Source organism: Gymnoscopelus braueri (genome assembly GCF_963280865.1).
Source record: "Gymnoscopelus braueri genome assembly, chromosome: 9".
In the NCBI taxonomy this organism is placed as follows: domain Eukaryota; kingdom Metazoa; phylum Chordata; class Actinopteri; order Myctophiformes; family Myctophidae; genus Gymnoscopelus; species Gymnoscopelus braueri.
The window spans coordinates 12694324-12714092 of NC_137610.1; the positions used below are offsets into that span (position 1 = coordinate 12694324).

The 19769-nt window shown below is 40.5% G+C and overlaps 1 protein-coding gene across 1 annotated transcript in view; it reads left to right on the plus strand.

The window, feature by feature from the left end:
• The window catches only part of LOC308092614 (uncharacterized protein), a 297349-nt gene that overhangs the window by 258656 nt on the left and 18924 nt on the right, over nucleotides 1-19769 (plus strand). The window lies entirely within an intron of this gene.

Consider the following 19769-nt stretch of genomic DNA (forward strand, 5'->3'; position numbering starts at 1 on the left):
GTAGAGGACCTCTGTTTTATATCAGTGGCCGAGCATGGCTCTCAGAGAGAGCCTGATGGAGGTAGGGAGCATGCTATTAGGCCTGTGTATATGTAGAGCATACAGATGTAAAGACATGTAAAGGCTTTTGATAGCCTACGGTATGACGACATAGCCAGCAATCCTTTTGCAGAGAGCAGAGGGTCCCTTTGTATAGGAATACTGTATATACCTAATACACTGCACTCCCGTAAGGGTCAGAGTTACATTAACATTCAGGATTTTGCTGTGTTGGAGCATATCAGAGGACATCAGTTGTGGGAACTTTGAGCAACAGGCACCAGCAAAAGGTTGTACTGTACAGTACATGTCATAAGCAAGCAACCTGTTGCTCTGGCATGGATTATATACACTCATGACTGACTTCTTTCCACTCTACAGTATCTAGTGTACATTACACATCTTTCCCCCAAAGTGGAACAGAGTGAGCTATAAACAGCCAATACATTACAGAGTCTGGGTTGTGTACACAACCAAAGGGGCTGCTATTCTAATGTCTCACAGGAGGAAGCCAGTCTATCACAAAGGAGCAAAAGCAGCCTCTTTTATCCCCCATCACGAGTGTGACCAGAAGCAGACACGGACCGATGCAACATGTTTTCCTGGATCCTCAAATACACTGCCCCCCCCCCCCCACACACACACACACACACACACACACACACACACACATGCCCCTATCCTCCATAAACAAACAAAACAGTGAGTGTAAAGGACGACCAACATAAAATGTTAGCTCCATGCGTAGCAGATGTCCCTTCGGTGAAAAGTGTTTGCTGAAGATAAGTCCTATCAGTCCAGTTCCCATGAGAAACAAATTCACCAAAAGGTAAGTAGCTTTAATTTTTTTTGCTGATGCCACTAGGTATACAACTCCTGCGCTGTAATATATTGCACGAGACACAAGCACAGATGCACGGCATGTAAGTAAGAGAGGGCAGACTCACCACCACTTACTCAGCCAAGAATGTGCCAAATGTGTGTAGTGGAGGAGTAGAGAATATTCCACAGGCGTTGTGTTGAAGTGGTGCTGGCACTGCAGAATAACACCCTTGCCACTTTATCCAAGGAGAACACCACAGCACACATTTATATATGTATACACCCAGGGAGGAAGGAAGAGTGCGTGCGAGAGAGGGTGGGGGGTGAGAGTGAAAGGAGATACGTGAAAGGGAGGAGAGAGAAGGGGGGGTAGTGTGTAGGGAGAAGGGGAGGGTGGTGTGTGTGTGTGTGTGTGTGTGTGTGTGTGTGTGTGTGTGTGTGTGTGTGTGTGTGTGTGTGTGTGTGTGTGTGTGTGTGTGTGTGTGTGTGTGTGTGTGTGTGTGTGTGTGTGTGTGTCTGTGTGTGTGTCTGTCTGTCTGTCTGTCTGTCTGTCTGTCTGTCTGTCTGTCTGTCTGTCTGTCTGTCTGTCTGTCTGTCTGTCTGTCTGTCAGTCACACACACGTATGTGCTTGTGTGTTCTAGGTATGATTGCATGCATGCTTGCCTAATTGTCTTGTTGTCCAACAAAATACTGCTGCTGTCTACAGCCCCAATGCTATCATCTGTACAGCAAGACAATGAGCACCAAGCGGCTCCTGTTTGTCAGCTTTGTGCATAATCTGTGGGGTGTCTGATGGTCTAGCACCCACAGCCCGCATACGTTTCACCTGTATAGCGAACAATGCCCCACAATAAGCACAGAGTGTTCTATTAGATGTGGCCGTGCTGGAGGTGTTCTTTGAGTGAGGGCTCCCGCACCTGCAGCTCTGTGCACATGCGAGTGGCCGCTGCGCTCCGCCCTGCACTCTGGCTAATTGAAACAGATGGAGGGGCGGCGCAGGTTGAGGAGGAGCCCTCGGGGCTGCGCTGATGAAAGGAGAGGTGGTGCTGAGGAGAAGCACAGGGCACACAGAGGAGGAGGAGGAAGAGGAGGGGGAAAGAACACACATGCGGTAGTCACACTTGCTCAGAACTGGTAAACAAAAATGTGTTTTTTGTCACTTTGAGCTCATTGGTACGCCGCAGTAAGACAGACTACAAACTAGAAAGAGTGCACTCTGTAGAATGCATACCTCCACTATATGCCATGTCAGTCCACCTGAGATATACAGTACGTGATTATGTAATGTTGACCTTGCACATGATTGTGACCTTGTCCTTTGGTTATTTTGACCAAAAAGTTAATAATCTCTAATAAAGCCTACTGAACACTCCCACCAAGTTTCTTGAAAAAATGGGCATCTGTTCTCGATTTCTACCTTGACCCTTTTGACCCAAAAGCTAATAATCCCCATTGGGGCAGCCAATGTATCATACTCACTAAGTTGAATGAAAACCTGTCAATCCCTTCTGAAGTTATCTAACTAACATACCTTGAATAGCTGAGAATCAAACCACACATCCAAAAATGGTCCAGGTCGACACTCAGGGACAATATGTGGTACAAAGAATATTGCATGCAATGCTTGTTTTACTCCAATGCTCATCCAATTCCTTTTCAATTAATACAACCCAAATCCATTGATTGTTTGAAGGTATGGTCTTTACTAGTGAACATTCGACCAATATGATATAATCTCATGTTTCAGCCTTTCACCTTCACCAGGATATGATGTCATATCACATCCTCCTGATAAAAAGACTTGACCTTTTTACTAAAAAGTTAATCATCTCTTCAGGGTAAACAGACAAACAGACAAAGAAAAAAAATGAATGGGGAGAAAACATAGATAGCCCCATCCAACTCTGTTTGCAAAGCTAATAATCATATTTATGACACATTTTATCCAACAGGCTAAACGCATTTCGATGAAAATGATAATTCACTAAGATCATTAAGGTAATCGTTATGCAAATTGGCTGACTTTCCTGCGTATTCAAGCTCCTGAAACATTAAAGTTGACTTAGGGGCAGCAGAAGCCTGAAGCCTTAGTTAAACATGAATGAGCTTGTGACTGCAAGGTTGAAGGTTCTAATCTCCAAACCAGCTGGGGAAATCTGAGCAGCAGGAGCACTGGAGCAGCACTCTCGTTCTGCCCTTAATTCTCTACAGGACCGTCCTCATCCACATGCATTTGATCTCACTTTCTCATATTAGCATAGTCATCTTTTTGGAGAAACATGCTGTGTTGTGGGAATGTTTTGTTCATTACCCAGTACTATTTTATCACTGTTTTTCTGTAATTCTTTGGCCCTGGCACTCTTCCAACATGCAGCAATTCCTAATCAGTGGGTTAGTGCCCCAAAATACTTCCCCAGATTCTCTGATAAGATCGTGGACAAAGAACAACTTGGGTAGACAAGTATTGTATGATTTACAGTAACACTGTATGGTGAATGGCCAATGCAAATTCAGCGTCCCTGTGCAAAAGCAGTTGAGTTCTATAGTACATTGCAAATTATGCAAGTACAAGTTGCTATTGTGATTGTGAATTTAAATAAAATGAGAAAGTAAATGTGATGTGTCCTTGGGCAAGATGCCCTTACTACACTCTATAGTTATAGCTCCCATGTGTTGGGTGGGGGGTGGTGGTGGGTTGCAGAGATATGGTAGAAAATGCTGTGCGTGTGTGTGTGTGTGTGTGTGTGTGTGTGTGTGTGTGTGTGTGTGTGTGTGTGTGTGTGTGTGTGTGTGTGTGTGTGTGTGTGTGTGTGTGTGTGTGTGTGTGTGTGTGTGTGTGTGTGTGTGTGTGTGAGAGAGCGCGAGCGTGCGTGCGTGCGTACAGTATGTGTGTATGTGCACGTACACGCCGATATCCAATGCTAACTCAAGCATCACCATTAGTGAATACATTTCTTAAAGGGTACTGGTAGCATAGCAAATCATCAGCCTTTTTCTGGATGTAGTACATTTACATTTTTATCATATGCTCTTATTGAACAGCTTAAAACAATGTGCAAAATGTGGAATTTCACAAAGAAACTACTTTTATACAATATTATTATGGTATGTTGTACTTTATTACAGTAGTAGAAGTAGTAGCAGTAATACTAGTAGCCTAGCAATAAACTGGTAGCAATAGCAGCAGTAAAAGTAGTATTTAAATCATTTCAAAGGCAAATAAAAAAGTTTTGAATGAAGGATCATAAATTAACTTGAAACCAGACTAAGCGTGCACTACTGCATTCATTCAATGCAATATCCTACCTGGGTAATGTTGACCCAAACACGACTTCAACAGGCAGAGGGGGAAAAACACCTGTCTGTCTGTCTGTCTGTCTCAACAGGACACACTAGTTGGGATGGAGACAAACCATCTGGCAAACGGTAGGTTCCACACACCATTCAGCAAAGCCATGCTCTTATAAACACCTAGAAAATAGAGTTAAGTTCCAGTTCCAATTTGAATCCTCTCAGTATATGGTTGAGAAAACACTGGTGTGCTGCATGCAGACTGCATGCTGAAGAAGCTTGATGAGTCACACACACACACACACACGCACGCACGCACGCACACACACACACACACACACACACACACACACACACACACACACACACACACACACACACACACACACACACACACACACACACACACACACACACACACACACACACACACACACACACACACAGTGTATGGTATGGCGGCCTTTCTTTGTTCTCTGCAGTAAGAGGATCCTGGCCAGGGTAACAATACCTGTTCATTCAAGCGGACCTGGCCTTGGTGAACTGAGCTAAGATGAGCTGATGTGAGCCAGGCTTGGAGAGGCCAGACAGGCATAGGGGGGGGATAGAATACCCCCAGTGAGTGCAACCAGGACGGAGGCACTCTTTCAGCAACGGGGGGGCCATTAGTTCTCAATCCTTGGCTCTGTGTACGTACGTACGTACGTGCGTGTGTGCGTGCGTGCGTGCGCACGTGCGTGTGTGTGTGTGTGCGTGCGTGCGTGTGTGTGTGTGAGAGAGAGAGAGAGAGAGAGAGAGAGAGAGAGAGAGAGAGAGAGAGAGAGAGAGAGAGAGAGAGGAAGAGAGTGAGTGAGACAGAGCAAAAGAGAGAATTTCAGGAATGTGTTTACAAATGTTTCTTCTGCCCTTATCTCATAATGAGGCAACATCACATGAATCACATGACTTGCATGTTCGCAAGTGTAAATTTAAGTGTGTGTGTGTGTGTGTGTGTGTGTGTGTGTGTGTGTGTGTGTGTGTGTGTGTGTGTGTGTGTGTGTGTGTGTGTGTGTGTGTGTGTGTGTGTGTGTGTGTGTGTGAGAGAGAGCACATCCATGAACCAACATTAGCTCAGATGGCTCAGCCAGCCATCTGCCACACAGAACGGTGTACAGCATGGGCCAATGTTCTGCAGGTTGGCAAAGGACGCATCTCAAAGATCAACAACAAGACATTGTATAAGATTATAAGGAGATACTGCAAGAATACCCCTTCTGCAGTTGAAGACCTCTCCGGTACAACATGGCGAGCACATTGTGCTGTGGGACTACTGGAGGGGGACTGGAGACAACTGTAACATCTGAAAAACTCAAGTACTGCAGTACTTGAGTACACTTTTGAGGTACTTTTGCTTTACTGGAGTATTTCCAATTTTCAATACATCTACTTCTACTCCACTACATCTCAGAGGCAAATATTGTACTCCACTACAATTATTTGAAAACTTTGGTTACTAGTTACTTTGCTGATATAAATTATTATATCATGAAACACATATTGACCACTTTAGCCCTATTTTATGCATAGGCTATTTGAAAATAGCCTATGCGACGCGTTGTGAGCTTGTAGATCGTCTATTTTCAAACATTTTGGAACTTTTACTTTTGGTACTTTAAGTACATTTTGATGCCAATACTTTTGTACTTTTACTCAAGTAACATTTTGAACACAGGCCTTTTACTTGTAACAGAGTATTTCTACACTGTGGTATTGCTACTCTTACTTAAGTAAAATATCTGAGTACTTTTTCCACCACTGCTCACAATAGGAGTGAGGGAAAAGCTTCAGATGTCACCAATCATTGGAAACAATGCAGCAAGTATGTGTGAATGTATGTGTGTGCATGCGTCAACGTGAGGAGCTTCAGTGAGTGGGTGCAGAGGTTGTGCTGTTGTCCTGATAGGTTCGAGGAGGTCTGATGAAGATGACAGTGGGAGCAGTTGTTGAAAGTTGGAGGGAGATAGAAGGAAGCAGATCAGCCCACACCATGTGTGTTAACTCTCCCTCTCTCTCCAGAGGTAATCTACACCGGCATTAATAATTGAGGAATGCCAGGGCAGTCTGTGAGTGTGCGTGTCTCCTCCTTGCGTGTGTTTCTGGGGTTACGGTATGTGCTATGACGAAATGTATTTCGTGCTGTTTGTTCTATCATCCCATGTTCCCCTGCTCAACTATTCAGAGGTCTCCCATCATTGGTCCAGTCGTTTGCTAGCCCAATCGTGCAGACAGTCTCGTCCCGCCCTATTTCCTGGCGCAAGTCAATCCTCTGGTTCCGTCTGTGGTATCATTTCCTGTGCTTTCTATTTTATGTTATAGCACTGTGTTTGTGTGTGTATGTGTGTGCGTGCGTGTAACCGTGTCGGTGCATGCGTGTGCGCGAGCATGTGTGTATGGGGACATACAAGCTATTAATCAACCACGCCTGCCTCTTTTTTGTTATCTTTTTTAAATGTCAACGACAATCCATTGTCTTTGACACTATTAGGTGTTCCTGAATGGAGTGGATAAGCATTTACCCTGTATCAGATTATATTCTGAATCTTTAAGATGCATAGTGGCATAACAACTTCCTTAGTTTAGTCATACTCTTTAGTCTTTGCACTGCACTGGCATTGTTTGGGCATTGCTCTATGAATACCAAAATCTCAGGAGATCAATAGTATTTATTTTCCACTCTCTTTTGCGCTCTCTCTCTCTCTCTCTTTCTCACACACACACACACGCACACACACACGCGCGCACACGTGCGCACGCACGCACGTCCTTGTACTCCCTCTCACACTCTCACGCTCCCAAATGAGAAGGGCAGTAGCTGTCACTCATGTCAATGAGAAGTCTAAGTATTTAACAGTCAGCAGGTCCATCCTCATCTCATCTCTCCAGTTGAGCCAATGAAACACAATTTGCATATTCATGGCTGTACAAAAGTGTGACAAAGGTCACCTTGAGGGAGAACCAAGGGCTGATTCGTGTCGATTTGTGTTGAGCACTTAGGAGTGGGAGATGGGATATGGTGCCATACACTGTAAAGGCGGTTACACACCGGCGAATATGCGAATATACGCAAAATTCGGACTCGTTACGAATAATTAAAAGACGCTTTTTTTGCTCCGCGAAACTGGTGTGGAATCTTGCATTGACTTTATAAGGTTTTTTAAAAAAACGTATTATTCGCATGAAAAAAATCGCCCCGGTGTGTAAGGACCTTAAATGTAACATTTGTTAGCCCCACTTGTGGATGTTGGCTGGTTAGTTGCACAGTTAGGCCAGTGGTTCGTAAATTGGTATTTCCCAATTATTTGTTAAGGTAGGGTAAGTGATTTTCTTTGGCTAAAATAAGTGTTAAATAGCTCTATATTCTGATAGTACTCATTGCTATAGAGTGTTCAGTAACAGGAGTCCATGGACCATGTCTCTCCAGCTCTTTATTAAAAGGAAAATGCATTTTCAGGCAATTTTATCCAATCAGGATAGAGAACTCAGTCAGGATTAAACAAGTGAAATTGGAAGTGATGACACAAATAAATGAGCCGACAAAATTGGAACTGCATCACTAATATTCACTATCAAAATGAAGCTGATAAATGGGTACTCTCTCCTGATTGGCTGAAATGTTGTCACATACCTGAAAATGTATTTTCTGTTTATTAAAGAGCTGGAGAGACAGGGAGACCCCTGTGACTGAATAAGCACTATTAAGTCAGGTTCACTATGTCAAAACATATACTTTCATTTAAAATGTAAAACTATAAATTTTTTAAATCTTCAGAACATGGGGAATCCAAAAATCTATGTTTGCATTTGCACAGACACCTGCATGTCCGACATATTGGACATTAAAAATGGCCGCCATAAAATATATAATTTGTGCTACCTTGGCTTCTAGACGACATAGAAAGTTAATTAAATATGCTAATCCTATGTTTTCTGGGTCAAGGAATCCAATAGACACCTAAACGATTGTGCACAGGGACTTGCAGTAGCGCCCCCTAGGGGATGTCCATGGAAATACAGGTTTACTATGTTAAAAAATATACTTTTGTTACAAATTTTAGATTATCAAAACTATACACTTTTGGAATTTTCAGAGCATGGGGAATCCAAAAATCATTGTTTACATTTGCACAGATACCTGCATGGCCACCATATTATGTATGTTCAATGTGAACAACATAAAATATAGCCTCATTTGTGCTATCTTGGATTCTAGACAACCAACCTTAATTAAATATGTTTTCCAGGTCAAGGAGTCCAATACAGACCTCAATTTAGTTCTCAGGATTATAGAAAAGCTATAAAACAAATGTAAATGTAAAAATGTGTCTTTATAGTTGTGTAGTATGATTTCAACACTTCATTGACTTTACAGGTTTACAGGTGTAAAGAAATGTGTGAAAAACTCCATAGTTTTTGTTGTTTTCAAAGAGAAGAAAAGAAAAGAAGAGGGGGGGGGTTAGGGAGAGCAAGGAGAACAATCTAACAGTAATAGAAAACATGTCAAGGATAAATGGCATAAACCAACAGATACAGTACATGAGGTTAGACATAAGGTGCATAAGGTGGTGACACTTTGGTATAGGTCTGCATTAGCAGCAGGTATGTACATGCTGCAACCCAATCGCCAGAGGAACATTAAGGTGCAAAAACAGTATCAACGATTATATACAGTATCTACTAGATCTTTTACAGCTCGGCATCACTGTCCGGGGTGTCATTTTCAGCATTACAGACAGTCTGCGTCGTTCTCGCAGTCACTTCCACACAAAGTATTGTGCAAGCCAAGTTGTGTCTCCTGCATGAACTTCTCTGGGTTGTGCAATGGGTTTTGCACTGACATCTGACCACTAACATAAACTAACAGAGGAAGGCGACCTAACACAGGAGGTGGATGATGCATTGGCCAACTTTGTATGATGTACTGCCCAAAGGGCATCCATATAACAAGCATTCCTGACCTAAGGTGGCATCTGTTTTGCAAACATCTGGCAGAAAGCAGCAAGTTTCCTCCTACAGTTGGTGCCCATGGTGTGGTACCAAGCCACTGTGATTTGGAGTCTTTTTGACCCACTCAAACATGGAGCCATGGTGAGATACTACCTACCACCGCAAAGGTTCCTCCTGCACCACAGGCCATTGTAGAGTTGGTCAGATGTCAGTGCAAAACCCATTGTACGACCCAGAGATGTTCATGCAGGGGACACAACTTGGCTTGCACAGAACTTTGTGTGGAAGTGACTGCGAAAACGACGCAGACTGTAATGCTGAAAATGACACCCTGGACAGTGATGAAGAGCTGTAAAAGAAAATTACTGAATGATATATCTAGCAGATATTGTATATAGTTGTCTCCGCCAGGCCGAAAGGCATGGCGAGAGAGTATGTTTTACCCCCCATCCGTCCGTCCGTGTGTGTGTGTGTCCGTGTGTGTGTCCGTGTCCGTGTGTCCATCTGTCTGTGAGCAGCTAATCTCCGGCACCGTTGGCCCGGTCGCTGCGAAACTGTGCACACACACTCCCTGGATGCCAATTCAGAACTTCTGCCCCAATTTTTTTACATGGCCCTGTTATAGCGCCACCAGGAGGCCGATTTGTTCAAAACCAATTTAAATTACTCCTACATATCTTATCCAAACATCACGCAAATCAGTACACAGTATCTCTATAGTCATGTGATCAACACGGATCTGTCTGATTTTCCATATTCCATCCTGATTGGCTAAGGTTGGCTTCCAAAGTTTGCAGGATTGGTCCATTTTTAACTAAATGCCTCAAATCATGAACGCAGCTTGCGCTTTCTGTGAAATTTCACACGCACATTCCCACTAGGCCGAGGAAATGGCACTCTAATCATCCTCATGGTGGCGCTATAAAAGGCCAATTTGCATTTTTAACTGTAACTGCACCGATCTGCATGAAACTTTGCACGCATACTCTCTAGAGGCCAAGAAAAAATATCTGCCCTGTATTTTTCACATTAGCCTTTTATAGCGCCACCAGGAGGCCGATTTATGTAAAACACATATTCTGAGATTAAGCCTTCAGATTTTATCCAAATTTCACGCAAATCGGTACACATGATCTCTATAGTCATGTGATCAAGATGGTTTGATTTTTCATATTCCATCTTGATTGGCTAACATTGACATCTAAAGTTTGCAGGAGTGGCCCGTTTTGAACAAAATGCCGCAAATCATGAACGCAGCATCCGATTGCGGTGGAACTTTGCACGCACATTCGCACTACGTTGAAGAACAAACGCTACCCTTTTAACATTGCCCTATTATAGCGCCACCAGGAGGCCGATTTTTCTTTTTTATATTACTCCTACACATTTTGTCCAAACATCATGCAAATCAGTACACATTATCTCTAAAGTCAAGTGATCAAGATGGTTCCGTCTGATTTTTTATATTCCAGCCTGATTGGCAAATTCTGAACATTGTTGGCCCACAATAACCTACCTGACCTGGCGGAGACCTGTGCTCCGAGGAGCACTTTTTCTAGTTCAATCTTATAACTCGTCGATACTGTTTTTGCACCTTAATCTCTAATCTCATGTACATACCTGCATCTAATGTAGACCTACCAAAGTGTCATCACCTTGCACCTTATGTCAAACCCCATGTAAATACTGTATCTGTTGGTTTATGCCATTTGTATATCCTTGACATGTTTTCTATTACTTTTAGATTGTTCTCCTTGCTCTCTCTGACCCCCCCCCATTCTTTTATTTTCTTCACTTTGAAAACAACAGTCATAAACAATGGAGTTTTTCACCCATTTCTTTACACTTGCAAACCTGTGGTGTAATAAAGTCAATGCTCAATGATGTGTTGATACTACACAAATATAAAGACTATATTTCCCATTTACATTTGTTTTCTTGCTTTTAAATAATAACTAAATTGAGGTCTGTATTGGACTCCTTGACCTGGAAACATATTTAACTAAGGTTGGTTGTCTAGAATCCAAGATAAAATTAGGCTATATATTTTATGTCGTCCATATTGAACAATATGGTGGGCCATGCAGGTATCTGTGCAAATGCAAACAAGGATTTTTGGATTCCTCATGCTCTGAAGATTCCAAAAGTTTTGCTAATCTAAACTTTTTAACGAAAATATATTTTTTAACATAGTAAACCTGAATTTCCCTGGCCATACCCTAGGTGGCGCTACTGCAAGTCCCTGTGCACACTCCTTTAGGTCTCTATTGGATTCCTTGACCCAGAAAACATGGGATTAGCATATTTATGTTGTTTAGAAGCAAAGATATCACAAATTATGTATTTTATGGAGGCCATTTTGAATGTCCAATATGGCGGACATGCAGGTGTCTGTGCAAATGCAAACATAGATTTTTGGATTCCCCATGTTCTGAAGATAAAAATAATGTATTGTTTTGCTAATCTCCACAAATTTTTAACAAAAACACATAGTGAACTGCAATGATAGTAGTAGTAATGGGCACTTCGGTAGCTAAATGCTAAGCTAACAACATGCTAACATGCTAATTATGTTAGCATCCGCCATTTTGTTTTTAGTGACGTCATCATTAGGGGGCGTGCCCAAGCATGCCCGGACATGTCTGACCCCCCTGCTGTGTGGAGGGGGGAGTGGAGGGGGGTTTGGCGTCCCCTGCTGGGGAGGGGATGAAGTAGGAGGGGGGTTAATTCAATTACTGTGTCTGAGTGGGTGTGTCCCAGACAGGATAACGTGTATTGAAAGGTGAAGGGAGTGGGGGGTGTAGGGGGATGTGGTTGGGTAACCTAGACAGTGATAATTGAATACACTCAAAAAGGCTAGTGGGGTTTCTGTTTTGTTTTATTCTTAAAGAATAAGAATTGTTATTCTTTGATCAAATGTTTGCGTGTAATTGACTGCTACAATGTCACTTGAGATTTACAGGCTTCAAGTGGTTGTTTAAAATGTAACTTTGATTGACTTAGGGCACATTATAGTCTTATTTCAGAAAAATCACTCTTTTATAAATTATTCTTAAAGGGTATAATAACTTTAATACCTATAATGACTTTAGAACATATGCCGTAGCAGGGTTTTATTTTCTAACAGTATTCCTTACTCCCTTGTAGTTAAACTGGGGAACATGCAAAGGAATCAAGGTGCATTAAGAGTGTAACAGGCTGGCAAGTGGTTCTTTAGTCTAGTCTTTTCACAGACGGTTTGATTAAAATAAAAATCTTTTTTTTTTAAAGCAACGGTAGCTAAACCTTAATGTGACACAATACAACCCTAACAACATCACCATGTTAAACATTTATAACTTTTTTTTTACTGCATACACAGCTTTAGAAAAACAAGTATTTAAAAATACCCCCAGTGCATGCTGGGTAATTATTTCAACCAATGGGAGGGGGCCCCTAGTGACATAGATGGTTGAAAATGCCCCACTCACAGGGTGTTATTATACAGTGTAAACAAGTAGAATGCACCATTGACACAACCTATGTATTGTGTTTAAAGCTGCATTTACTCGCTACTCTTTTAATTCCCTAAAGTACACAGTCCTTTAACAAAAAGGTTTGAACACTTTGAATGTGATTCTAAAAGATGTTAACACATCAGGATAGAGGATACATTGAAAGTCTAACAGGTTTGGTACCACTGTCTAGTTTCTAGTCCTTTCACTGCAGGTTTTAAAAATGTATATATATAAATTAAATTTTAAAAGGCTAATGGTAGCTAAACCTTAATGTGACACAAAGACAACCCTAACAATATCACCATATTAAACATTTATAACTTTTTTTTTTACAAGTGGAGTGCAACTTGATATGATTAATGTAATGATAGGACTCAGGTTGCACTTTAAAAGGGAGACAGGCTGGCAACTGGCTCTAGTCTCTAACCTTTTCACTGACGGTTTGATTAAAATAAAAATCTTTTTTTTTAAAAATTTTAAAGCAACGGTAGCTTAACCTTAATGTGACACAACACTGAACAACATCATACAAAAACATGTTCTAACTTAGTACTGCATATACAGCCATAGCATGCAAGTATTCAGAATTTACCGCAGTGCATGCTGGGTAATTATTTTTAACCAATAGCTGAGCTTTGATGTGGTTGATCCATCTTTGGAGAGCTTACACAGTAACTGTTTCACTTTCATTTTGTTTTAAGACACTTTTTATGTCTTACTACTAAACAAAAGAGTAGATTAACTTACTGACCCCCAGCCAATATATATTTTCTAACTAACTTACTGCATCTTTTAAGATGTGACACAAGACAAACCCCTAACCACCTTACCACATAAGACATTTATATCTTTTTTATTGCAATAGCTTGTAGTAAGCAAGTATTTAAAAGTTACCACAATGCATGCTGGGTATTTTTTTATTTTTTACTTCTTACTCACCGTCTCAGAGGATCATAGTGTCTCACTGTTTGTTAGTTTTTTTTTGCTTGCAGTATCATGTAGTATATATTTCTTCTCTCTGTGTATTACTTTTACCTAAAAAATGTATACATAAAGGTGCTAAGCTATCTATACAATGCTATATCTACATACTCAAACTCCATATTAACAAGAGTTTGGTGAAGAAACATATTTTCTGAAAATGAATTCAATGTTTTTGGCTGAAACACTACACCATTTCTATATTAAACCCAGAAGAAGTAACCTCCGTAGGCCTATTGTGAATTAGTAATTAACAGAGTACATTGGATCATGGTCTCCCGCATGCCTGCCAGGTAAGTATAACCTCCTCACGCTATTCGTGGAGGGAAGCACCCACCCCACGTACAAGTCACACTTACGGTTCATACAACACACACTCAATCACACACACTACTATGTTAACGTACACACATTTTATGAAGCTAGGTGATGATAGCTGTTGAATGTTGGGATTGGAAGGAAATAGACTTGTATTATGCATTGTTTTTGGAAGCTATTTTAAGCTATTTTAGAAACCTTTTATAACATAATGTGTCACCCATGTCTATATCAGGTTACTCACATTGTATCTCTCAAAATGTCATCTTTAAAAACATTTCTCCACTTTCACACAATTCCCACATTTGTGGAATTATCACCATGTTAAACATTTATAAACTATTTACTACATGCATAGCTTTAGTAAGCCAGGATGTCAGGCCATAATGCAATGCATGATGGGTAATTATTTTTTAACCAATGGGAGGGTCAGTAAACACTGTGTGCATTAGATCATAGTTTCGCACCAGCCTGCCAGGTAACAAAGCCAGGAATCTGGTTACGATGGCTCCCCCGGCCAGGTAAGTATAACTTCCTCACGCTATTCGTGGAGGGAAGCACCCAACCCACGTACAAGTCACACTTACGGTTCATACAACACGCTCAATCACACACTACTATGTTAACGTACACACATTTTATGAACTAGTTGATCAGTTATTTTAGAAACATTTTGAAAATAATGTGTCACCCACCTCTTTTCCAGGACAAAAGTGTGGTTATTTACGCACTTTTAAAAGCTTCATGTTTTATCTGTCTTATGTCTTGTATAGTGTTTTTATGTGTTTTTGAATACTTTTATTAATAGTATGCAGAGACAAGCACAGGGGTGTACCGTATTGTGTTCATTCTATTGAACATGTAATATGTTCTCTCCCAATAGGTCAAATATTTTGTATTATGTACATGTTTCCAAATAACATTTCTTGAAACTAAGATCTGTATTACTTATTGTAAGTCACTGATTTTGTTAAATACTATTAGTTTACCCTAGATTGTTTTAAACTAAATATATTTATATTATATAATGTGTGATAAATTGATGATTTAAACTGGAAATTAGTTCTTGAGCTATTAATGTGTTTTTTAACATATTAATCTCAGGGGAAGGTTAGCCAGGATTAAAGTTAACCTGTAAACAGATGACAGGCTGCTCATTATTCAGCCATGTACTCTTTTTAATCCACGGTTTTCAAAAATCTAAATTATAATTTTGAAGTCTAGGTTAGATAAAGCTTAATGTTACACCAAACATCTCCTAATAAATATATATTTTCAAACTAACTTATTTACTGTATACATAGCCTTAGAAAAAACAATTATTTAGTGTCACCCCAATGCATGATGGGTAATTACACCCCTCACATACATGGACCAATGAGAGAAGGTGGGGTTTTGAATGTATGTTGATTTGGGCCCCAATAGTGGATATCTGAGTACTCATTCCTATTTATTAGTTGTTAAGAAGACATTTTATCAAGCTGACTAACCCTTATAACTAGGATGTATAAAACTACAATACATCTTCCTCAGCAGTGAAAGAAAACTCTGAGAAAATGAATGATTGGGGAATATACCACAATGCGATTATAGTGGGCATAATATCATTGCTGTACGTGTATTCATGAAACAGCTAAATTTGGTCACATTTCGATTTTTATCATCCGCAACGTAATAGATCTTCTGTAAAGCTCCTTTCCATCATGACACCGTGAACATCGATGAATAGATTATATGGCATACACAGTTTTTATTTACATGATTATTATTAAAAACATATACCATTATCAATTATATTCATATACAACAAACATGAGGTTTCATCTAAATCAATCATTCTCTGTATAACATACACAACATTACGCATAGACCAATCACGTATACCTTGCTGATACTTTAAGACGCACATATCAATGATATATGTACACAGGACCATCACATGACATACTCCTTTTGAGTCTCCTTGTTTTTCATCATAAAAACTATCAACTACGGCCCTCACGTTTCTATCATTAATGACACGCCTATTATGACCATGGTACCCTGATATTAGCTCTTTATATGTAGTATTCCTAGTTTTTACATAATGAATATGACTTCTAAAAATATCATATCCCTCTGGTGGGTATACAATATCACCGGACTTTGTATATTGATCAATTACAGTATTCACAAGGGTTATAAGTCTATTGTAGATAGAACCCTCAATACTAGATGTCACCCCCATTGTAATGAATATCAGTATGGTGATCTAGGTGACCTCTTTATTCTCTGTATTTGGCAATGCCTCGCTGTCCTCCGGAGTGTACAGGAATGACAAATACTGTACAGGAATGACAAATACTGTTGTGCATGGGTCTGTCCGTATTCCTTTATCCATGTGATGAGTGTATCGTCCTCTAAATAAGATTCAGTATAAACCACTGCATTGTCTGTAGGATCACACAACTCAGGAGTGCATCGTCCTAGGTATGAAATGAAAAAGTCAGTATAGAAATAAAACCTATGGCCTGTTTCCATCGGGGTCCTTTGTATTCAACTCATAGAATAAAGACTGACCCCGACGGGATTTGAACCCGCAACCTTCTGATCTGGAGTCAGACGCACTACCGTTGTGCCACAGAGTCCTTATAAATTAAGTTTTACTCACCAACATTTCTTGGCTATGTCATATCATGCTTTAATAGAAAAGTGAATACCACTTCAACCAACATGGATAGTATTAGTAATGATAAATAATCACAAAAATGTAAAACTCGTAATGTCTGTTGGAGATCAGTCAGCCGTTCTCCTTAGCTTGGAGCGTAAAGATCGTTTTTCCTTCATAGAGTGTGCATGTATGGACATGTCTGAGTCTTGTATCAAGCCTGAGCCAAACAGAGGTCTGCAGGGCGGTTTGGAGGTGTGTCAGGGGAGTCACTTTAACCTATTGTGACCATTCAGGCCTATGCATTGGTAAAGGGGCCCCCCCCCACGTCACTGAGGGAGTGGTCCTACAAAACGTATATAGGCAGCTCTTTGCAAGAGCTGCTAGGAAGAGAAAACTTCTCTAACTAGAGCTGAAAGTTAACCCGAAAACACCCCCGCCTGGACATCCTAAGAAAAATATCTTTAAAGTCAATTTCTAACATTGGACTACACTACATGTTCGCTGTAGAGTGGATACGCCGTGCTGCGGGGACAACGAACAGGAACCTTTTTACAGCTATTCTGGTGGACTGATTTTTGACGGTTCGCCTGACTAAAAACTCTCCTCTCTGGTCCTTTTCTATTAAGAAAACTCAGAAAGCCTAGACCTAGAGAGACGATAGCTGAAAGAAGAAGAAGAAGATGTACTCTACCCACTTGATTTATGAGTCCGAGGATGAAAAGATATGGAAACTGTCTAATGATCGAAAATTGCGGTGCTATTTTTCACCATCCACCCGTTTTCCATTTGTTGAACTGTATACAATGGAAGAGGATGGAGTATTGTTGGATAATGGATTGCATCATTTGAGAGTTTATGCATCTGAATTTGAAAGATTGAAGACTGCCATTATGGATTTCACTGATTATCTGCTCTGGGGGAGATGGGCCACCGATGACTACATCAAACCATTAGATATGGTGAAAGTGGACAAGACAATCCCTACCCGGTTATCCGAGGGTGAAGCCTTCCTTATTGACTGTTCAAGGACATATTTATGGCTATTGGTGAGATTCCGGTCTCAGGGCCCTACTCGCGAAATACCTAAAACTGTATTGGAGAAAGAAAAGTATTTTCCAATACGCCTAGCCTTTCACGCAGGGGATTTCTGGCTGCTACGGGATGTGATGAAATTAATCAGTGTTTTTTTCGTCAAAGCAAAAGAGAATCGAAAGATGGCCCTGTTGGAGGAACGCCTTAGTGGAGTCAATCGTGTAGTGCCCAGTCTCTCTGCAAAGAAACCGAGACGAGTAAATCTGAATAAACCTTGTCTCTTTCATTTCCACACTATAGACAATACCCTGTCTGGCGCAATAGAGTACGCAATGGACAAACCAGCTGGAGCAACTCTGTTCTCAATGGACAACTTTAATATTGCAAAACCTATGTAAAACCCACAAAACCATGATTTATTATGATGTTTGTGGTGTTTAAGTGTAACATATTCGTGTTTAAAAACCCAAATGTGTAACATGCTGTGTGTACGTTTGTATGTGTGTGTGTGTGTGTGTGTGTAATATATCCATGTGTTTCTTGTGAAATAAAAAAAAATATCAAACACCTCAAATCTTTTTCATAGTTACATTTTTTTTTTCATAGCTAATGTGCATATTTCAATTCAAAATGATTTTGTTTACTATATCATTTGATATAGTTATATGATAGTCCTGTAATGCTAGCTGAAAATGACAAGTTAGATTCATATATTACTTCTAAACTTCTGTTACTTCTAACTTATAGCAACCTCCAGTTTTACCTGATGATAGTCTCCACATGGATTGGTCTCCTTATGCTGTAGGAATACCAGTGTGTAGGTCTTAGTAATACCAATAGACAGTAATTACTGGACAATTGTCCTGTAAATCAGTGAGTCTGATTCTGAGTCAAAGTAGCAACTATTATATCCACCCCACCCTCCTACACTCTAATGGAGCTCCTCCTCCTCACCCTATTACACAATATAAGACACTCTCGATTTTCCTTATTCAAAAACATGGAGGGATCTGCTGAAAGAACAACCCAAAAAACTCCTTCAGTGTACGCTGTAGCATACGACCCATGGGATGACTCACCCTATGAATGTTACCGAGGCGATGAATACTATTCACCTCCACCATCACCTGTGTTTTTCCGTGATATACCTTTCTCCTCTCCATTGAATTTGTCTCTGACCCTGCATCAGCCTGATGGACTGTGCAGTAAATGCTTTCTGATGACTATAAAAGTATGCATCGTCAGGCTACTGGATTTGGTAATAACTGATCAGATGAAAGAAGCCTGCTATGGTTGTCAAACAGACCATCCTAGCCAGACCCAACATCGATGTCTCGACCCACCACCAAAATATTATGTCTTCAACCATTTTAAAGAATTAATGAAAAGACTGTGGAATGACAGGTTTCTATCAGGAATCATACACGTACTGGAATCTCAAAGGTTTGTTGCTATACCATCCAGAGTGCAGGGGATCTGTGAAGCTTATCTTCATGACCTAAAGATGGCGGACGACATTCGGGTAAAAATCAAAGAGGCCGCTAATACTGATCATGTGATGGGTGGATACAAAGCAAAACGCAATATGCTGAACGATCTCGCTACATTTTGGAGAAACTCGTCAGCAGCAGTACCAGGTTCTGACACAGGTAATTAATTGAGAAAATAACTAATCCTATACACATGCTCAATCACAATGTGTGATATATTTGTGTTTAAAGTTGTCTTTTCTCTTCTCCTTCACCTCCTCGCCAGTGTTTTTGATACCCTCTCCAGTGGATTCAACCCTGACTATGGATCAACCGGATGGATTGTGCGGAGTGGTCTTTCTGGATATTATAAAAACATGCATTGATAAGCTGTTAACTGTCGTACTAAGTAATCAGACATATCTTAAAGTCAGTTACTGTTTTACCCCAGGGGTAACCTATGGACATGCCCTATACCCGGTGCCACGTTACTATGTCTTCAATCATTTTAAAGAATTTATTGAAATGCTATGGACTGAACGATTTCTTTCAGGAATCATGCATGTGCTGGAAACTCGGGGCATTGTTACTACAGAATCCAGAGTGCAAGGAGTGTGTGAAGTTATTTTAAATGAGCTGAGGCTAGATATCACAGCTGATACTCTGGGATATGATCAGCGTCATAA